The sequence below is a fragment of the Sapajus apella genome, unplaced genomic scaffold (assembly GCF_009761245.1).
Source record: "Sapajus apella isolate SASKATOON/1434 unplaced genomic scaffold, GSC_monkey_1.0 scaffold174, whole genome shotgun sequence".
Taxonomy (NCBI): domain Eukaryota; kingdom Metazoa; phylum Chordata; class Mammalia; order Primates; family Cebidae; genus Sapajus; species Sapajus apella.
The window spans coordinates 295,347-301,346 of record NW_022437114.1 but is presented as its reverse complement, the minus strand read 5'-3'; the positions used below and the strand labels follow the sequence as shown (position 1 = coordinate 301,346).

General features: G+C 44.4%; 1 long non-coding RNA gene across 1 annotated transcript in view; it reads left to right on the top strand.

The window, feature by feature from the left end:
* LOC116542805 overlaps window positions 1–4,185 on the top strand; it is a 13,549-nt gene extending 9,364 nt beyond the window's left edge. The window contains exon 2 of the long non-coding RNA XR_004265357.1: window positions 4,128–4,185. This is a non-coding gene — a long non-coding RNA (uncharacterized LOC116542805). The remainder of the gene's footprint in view (window positions 1–4,127) is intronic.
* The last annotated feature ends 1,815 nt before the right edge of the window (window positions 4,186–6,000 follow it).

Below are 6,000 nucleotides of genomic sequence, written 5' to 3'. Positions count from 1 at the left end.
TTTTTTTTTTTTTTTTTGAGACGGAATTTCGCTCTTGTTACCCAGGCTGGCGTGCAATGGCGCGATCTCGGCTCACCGCAACCTCCGCCTCCTGGGTTCAGGCAATTCTCCTGCCTCAGCCTCCTGAGTAGCTGGGATTACAGGCACGTGCCACCATGCCCAGCTAATTTTTTGTATTTTTAGTAGAGACGGGGTTTCACCATGTTGACCAGGATTGTCTCGATCTCTTGACCTCGTGATCCACCCGTCTCGGCCTCCCAAAGTGCTGGGATTACAGGCTTGAGCCACCGCGCCTGGCCCAGAGCTGTTGTTTTAAAGGAGACGCTGTGCTCAGATCTATGTAAAGTTCGCAATAATTAGTTCAAAAATAGCCAGGCATAGTGGCTCATGCCTATAAGCCCACCACTTTGGGAGGCCAAGGCGGGCAGATCACTTGAGCTCAGGATTTTGAGATGAGACAAGCCTGGGAAACATGGTAAAACTCCGTCTCTACCAAAAAAAATATTAGTTGGGCATGGTGGCACACACCTGTGGTCCCAGCTAATCAGGAGGCTGAGGTGGGAGGATCAACTGAGTGCAGAAGGTCAAGGCTGCAGTGAGCCATGATCGCCCCACTGCCACTGCACTCCAGAGCCTGGGTGACAAAGTGAGATCCTGTCAAAAGAAAAGAAAAGAAAAGAAAAAAAAAAACTGCAGATTTATTAATGAGGCCCTACCAATCATCTATGTGTAGTCAGCTGAGCCAGGCTCAGGTCCTTGCAGGACTTTGGAAAAACTGTTAGCCTTTAAATCACCAAACTTCAGATTTACAGGCCTTTCTCTACTTGAATCCTATCTTGTATTTTTACTTTTTACCTCCAACTCCACCCCTGGCACAGGTCTGGCATATAAGATTTGATGGCTGCCGGACGAGGTGGCTCACGCCTATAATCCCAGCACTTTGGGAGGCCGAGGCGGGTGGATCACGAGGTCAAAAGATCGAGACCATCCTGGTCAACATGGTGAAACCCCGTCTCTACTAAAAATACAAAAATTAGCTGGGCATGGTGGCGCACGCCTGTAGTCCCAGCTACTCGGGAGACTGAAGTTGCGGTTGCGGTGAGCCGAGATCATGCCATTGCACTCCAGCCTGGGTAACGAGCGAAACTCCGTCTCAAAAAAAAAAAAAAAAAAAAAAGATTTGATGGCTGAAACAGTAAAGGAGCAGAAACAATGGCGCTGCCTGGACTTTTTTCTGTGCTAATAGTCCCAATTTATATTGTTTCCTAGTCATCCTGTAAGCATGAGCAACATTTTTGTAGTTGTTTATTTAAGGACTCTACTTATTATCAAAATATGTTTCTATATATGTTTATTTATCTATAGTTGTCCCTCAATATCTTCAGGGAACTGGTTCCAGGATTCCCTATACAGACACACCAAAATCTGCAGATGCTAAAATCCCTATGTAAAATGGCATGCTATTTGCATATAACCTATGCATATCCTCCCATATACTTAGGTACTTGAGGTCAGTAGTTCAAGATCAGCTTGGACAACATGGTGAAACCTTGTCTCTACTAAAAATGCAAAAATAAGCTGGACACAGCGGTGCATGCCTGTAATCCCAGCTACTCAGGAGGCTGAGGCAGGAGAATCACTTGAACCCAGGAGGTGGAGATGACAGTGAGCTGCGATTGTGCCATTGCACTCCAGCCTGGGCGACAGAGTGAGACTCCGTCTCAAAAAAAAAATTCCTGCTGGTGAGGGCTCAGAAGGAAGTAAGGAGCATGCTACTGGAAACACAGGAAAGGAGGTCCTCAAATAGAGGGAGAAACTTAGCTGAATTGTATCTACAGTTATGAGGAAAGCAGAACTTGTAAACAATGAACTTGGATATTACCTGAGGAAGTTTTCTGGTTTCTTACTGCTGCTTATGGCAAAATGCAAAAGAAAAGAGAGAAATTGAGGGAAGAACTATCAAGCCAAAAGGAACCAGTAATTAATTTGGGAAATTCTCAGCCTTCCATATAGCAAAAGATACTAAAATTAGGTGATTCACTGTCAAGGAATGTGTGCTCTGGACAAAAAGCAAAGGGTGCAGTTGCACAACCTTTTTCTAGTGCCTCAGAAGACTCAAAAGATCAGAATATTCATTCATATTGAGAGCTCTTTGAAGAGACTAGGCAAATGGCACAACCATCTCAGCAGAAACCAGAAATAGAGATGAGATTATCCCATCTCTGTCAGTGGAGGAGCCTCCTGTTTGTCTAATGGAATGAATTCCCATGACACACAAAGGAGACTCACAAGGGTCTTGAGAATTTTTTTTTTTTTTTTTTGAGACGGAGTTTCGCTCCTGTTACCCAGGCTGGAGTGCAATGGCGTGATCTCGGCTCACCGCAACATCCGTCTCCTGGGTTTAGGCAATTCTCCTGCCTCAGCCTCCTGGGTAGCTGGGATTACAGGCACGCGCCACCATGCCCAGCTAATTTTTTTTATTTTTAGTAGAGACAGGGTTTCACCATGTTGACCAGGATGGTCTCGATCTCTTGACCTCGTGATCCACCCACCTCGGCCTCCCAAAGTGCTGGGATTACAGGCTTGAGCCACCGCGCCCGGCCGGGTCTTGAGAATTTTATACCAGCAGAAACACTGCCAGCTTGGACTGTGAGAAAAAGGACAAAGCATAAGAAAAGCCTTGAGCCTAAGGATATCCTCAGGTGAAGGTGATGAGATGTAGATGAGATTTTACACCATGACACCCACCCCAATAAAGATTTTACAAAAGTATCAACGGGCTGATACTTTGGGTAATTTGGAATAGAATAAATGCATTTTATATATTCAATGGATGTGAATCTTTGGGGGCCAGAAGCCAGAATATTATAGTACCCTCCCAAAGATGTATATTTTCTAATCCCCCAAACCTGTGCACATGGCAAAAGGACCTTATAGATGTGACTAAATTATAACATCAATAGTAAACTAACACAGCTGTTGATTCCTTGAGGCAAGACAAAAAAAATCTGAATGGATCCTGGAGCATTCTGTTCTTAGCAGAAACAAGGATGTGACAATTTGAGCATAAAATAATTTATAAATGACCATGAATTCATAATTTTGCTAAATTAACAACTATATGGGCCGGGGCCAGGGGCTCATGCATATAATCCCAGAACTTTGGGAGGCCGAGATGGGTGGATCACCTGAGGCCAGGAGTTCAAGACCAGCCTGGCCAACATGGTGAATCCCCATCTCTATTAAAAGTATAAAAATTAGCCAGGCATGGTGGCAGGCACCTGTAATCCCAGCTACTTGGGAGGCTGAGGTAGGAGAATCACTTGAACCTGGGAGGTGGAGGTTGCACAGTGAGCCAAGAACGTGCCATTGCACTCTATCCTGGGCGACAAGAGCAAGACTCCATCTAAAAAAAAAAAACAACAAAAAAAAAAACAGACCTGAACACCACCTATGGACTAATGTTAAAAAATAATATTCTAATAACCAGTTAGCTATAGTCAGATACCACCAATTAAATCGAGGGTCTAACATTGGAGCCAATGAGTCATAATGATACATGTTGGGCAGAGACTAGAGATTTTTATGAACACTTTGTTTCTGGGAAAAAGGGCTTTAAAATGTGTTTGAAAGAGATCAAGACATCCATCATGTACTAATGTACTAAGGTATACTGTTATGAAAAGGGGATTCAGCCCCACTTCTAGCAGCTCAAGTTTCAAATACCTCTGGGCAACAAGCTTCTATGTCCCAAACTAGGGTCCTAGCAGCCAAACAACCAGAAACTACCACACCGATGATCTGGGTAGAATGAGATAGCATTCTACCCAGCACTTTGGGAGGCCCAGGCAGGACTGCTTGAGCTCAGGAGTTTGAGACCAGCCTGGGCAACAGAGCAAAATTCTGCCTTGAAATATATATATAAAATAGGCCAGGCACGATGGCTCATGCCTGTAATCCCAGCACTTTGGGAGGCTGAGGCAGCCAAATCACTTGACGGTATGAGTTCCAAACCAGACCAACATGGTGAACCCCATCTCTACTAAAAACACAGAAACGGCCGAGTGCAGTGGCTCATGTCTGTAATCCTAGCACTTTGGGAGGCCAAAGCAGGTGGCTCACCCGAGTTCAGGAGGTCAAGATCAATCTGGACAATATGGTGAAACCCTGCCTCCACTAAAAATACAAAAATTAGCTAGGTGTGGTGGCACACGCCTGCAATCCCAGCGACTTGGGAGGCTGAGGTGGGAAAATTGCTTGAACCCAGGAGGTGGAGGCTGCAGTGAGCTGAAATAGCACCACTGCACTCCAGCCTGGGTAACAGAGTGAGACTCCATCTCGGAAAAAAAAAAAAAAAAAAAATTAGCCAGGCTTGGTAGTGGGTGCCTGTAATCCCAGCTACTGGGGAGGCTGAGGCTGGAGAATTGCTTGAATACGGGAGGGAGAGGTTGTAGTGAGCCAAGATCATGCCAATCCATTCTAGCCTGGGCAACAGAGCAAGACTCTGTCTCAAAAAATAAAAAGAAAGAAAAATATATATAAAATAAAGCATTTTCTCTTCAGCCTAATAAGTATTAACACTAAAGTATGAAAATGTAATCTAAAATGGAAATCCTTAGGAAGATGTATGATTGAAACTCCATAAAGGTACAAGAAAAACTTGGCGCAGTGGCTCACACCTGTAATCCCAGCACTTTGGAAGGCTGAAGCAGGTGGATCACCTGAAGTCAGGAGTTCAAGACCAGCCTGACCAACATGATGAAACCCTGTCTCTAAAAAAAAAAAAAGAAAAAGAAAAACCTTACTTATAGGATGCATAACCTCTATATGCAGGATGTTTTATTTCAAACTTTCAAAGCCAAATTAAATTCCTAGTCACTTTAAATTGTAAACAAATTTAGAATCAAGATGCCCCTCAAAAAAAAAATTTTTTTTTGAGATGGAGTCTCACTTTGTTGCCCAGGAAGGAGTGCAGTGGCACAATCTCTGCTAACTACAACCTCCACCTCCCAGGTTCAAGTGATTCTCCTGCCTCAGCCTCCCAAGTAGCTAGGACTATACTACCTGTTGGGCTCATTTTATATTTTTAGTAGAAATGGGATTTTACCATGTTGGCCAGGCTGGTCTGGAAATCCTGACCTCAAGTGATATACCTGCCTGGGCCGCCCAAAGTGCTGGGATTACAGGTGTGAGCCACTGTGACTGGTCATCCCTTAAAATTTTAAATGCCCACCCACAAAACTGATTTTCAAACTATTGCTCAGGTTTTTAAAATTATGCACTAGGCCGGATGTGGTGGTGGCTCATGCCTGTAGTCCCAACACTTTGGGAGGCAGAGGCAGGTGGATTGCTTGAAGCCAGGATTCGAGACCAGCCTGGCTAACATGGTGATACCCCATCTCTACTAAAAATACAAATTAGCTGGGCATGGTGGCATACGCCTGTAATCGCAGCTACTCAGGAGGCTGAGGCAGGACAAACGCTTGAACCTGGGAGGCAGAGCTTGCAATGAGCTGAGATCAGGCCACTGCATTCCAGCCTGGGCGACAGTGAGACTTTGTCTCAAAAATAAATAAAAATTATGCACTTAACAAAGTTTAAAGTAATAGACTACTCCCTTCATCCACCAAAGCCCTGGGGGCATTAAAGAGTCTACCCAGTTAAGGGGAGCCTCCTATAGGGGTATAGGCGTAGCCTCTTCCCCAGTTCCCGACACCACCCCTCTATTTCCTAGCTGACCAGCTTCACTCATCTATAACACCATCATCTTGCTTGCCAAGGCCCTTGAGTTAGTGGCCATGTTTAAACATGTCCCTGAATTAAACCAGGCCTATTCTTTCACTTTGGGAAAGTGAAAGAGTACTAAGCCAGCTTTTAGAAATTACACACATATTTGCCAAATATGCTGAGGTACTCCTCTCATATGGCATGAGAAAAAACTGCAAGAACCTGGTGGCACTATAGGAAGAGTTTCAGTAAAAATAGTAGTAGAAAAGAGTA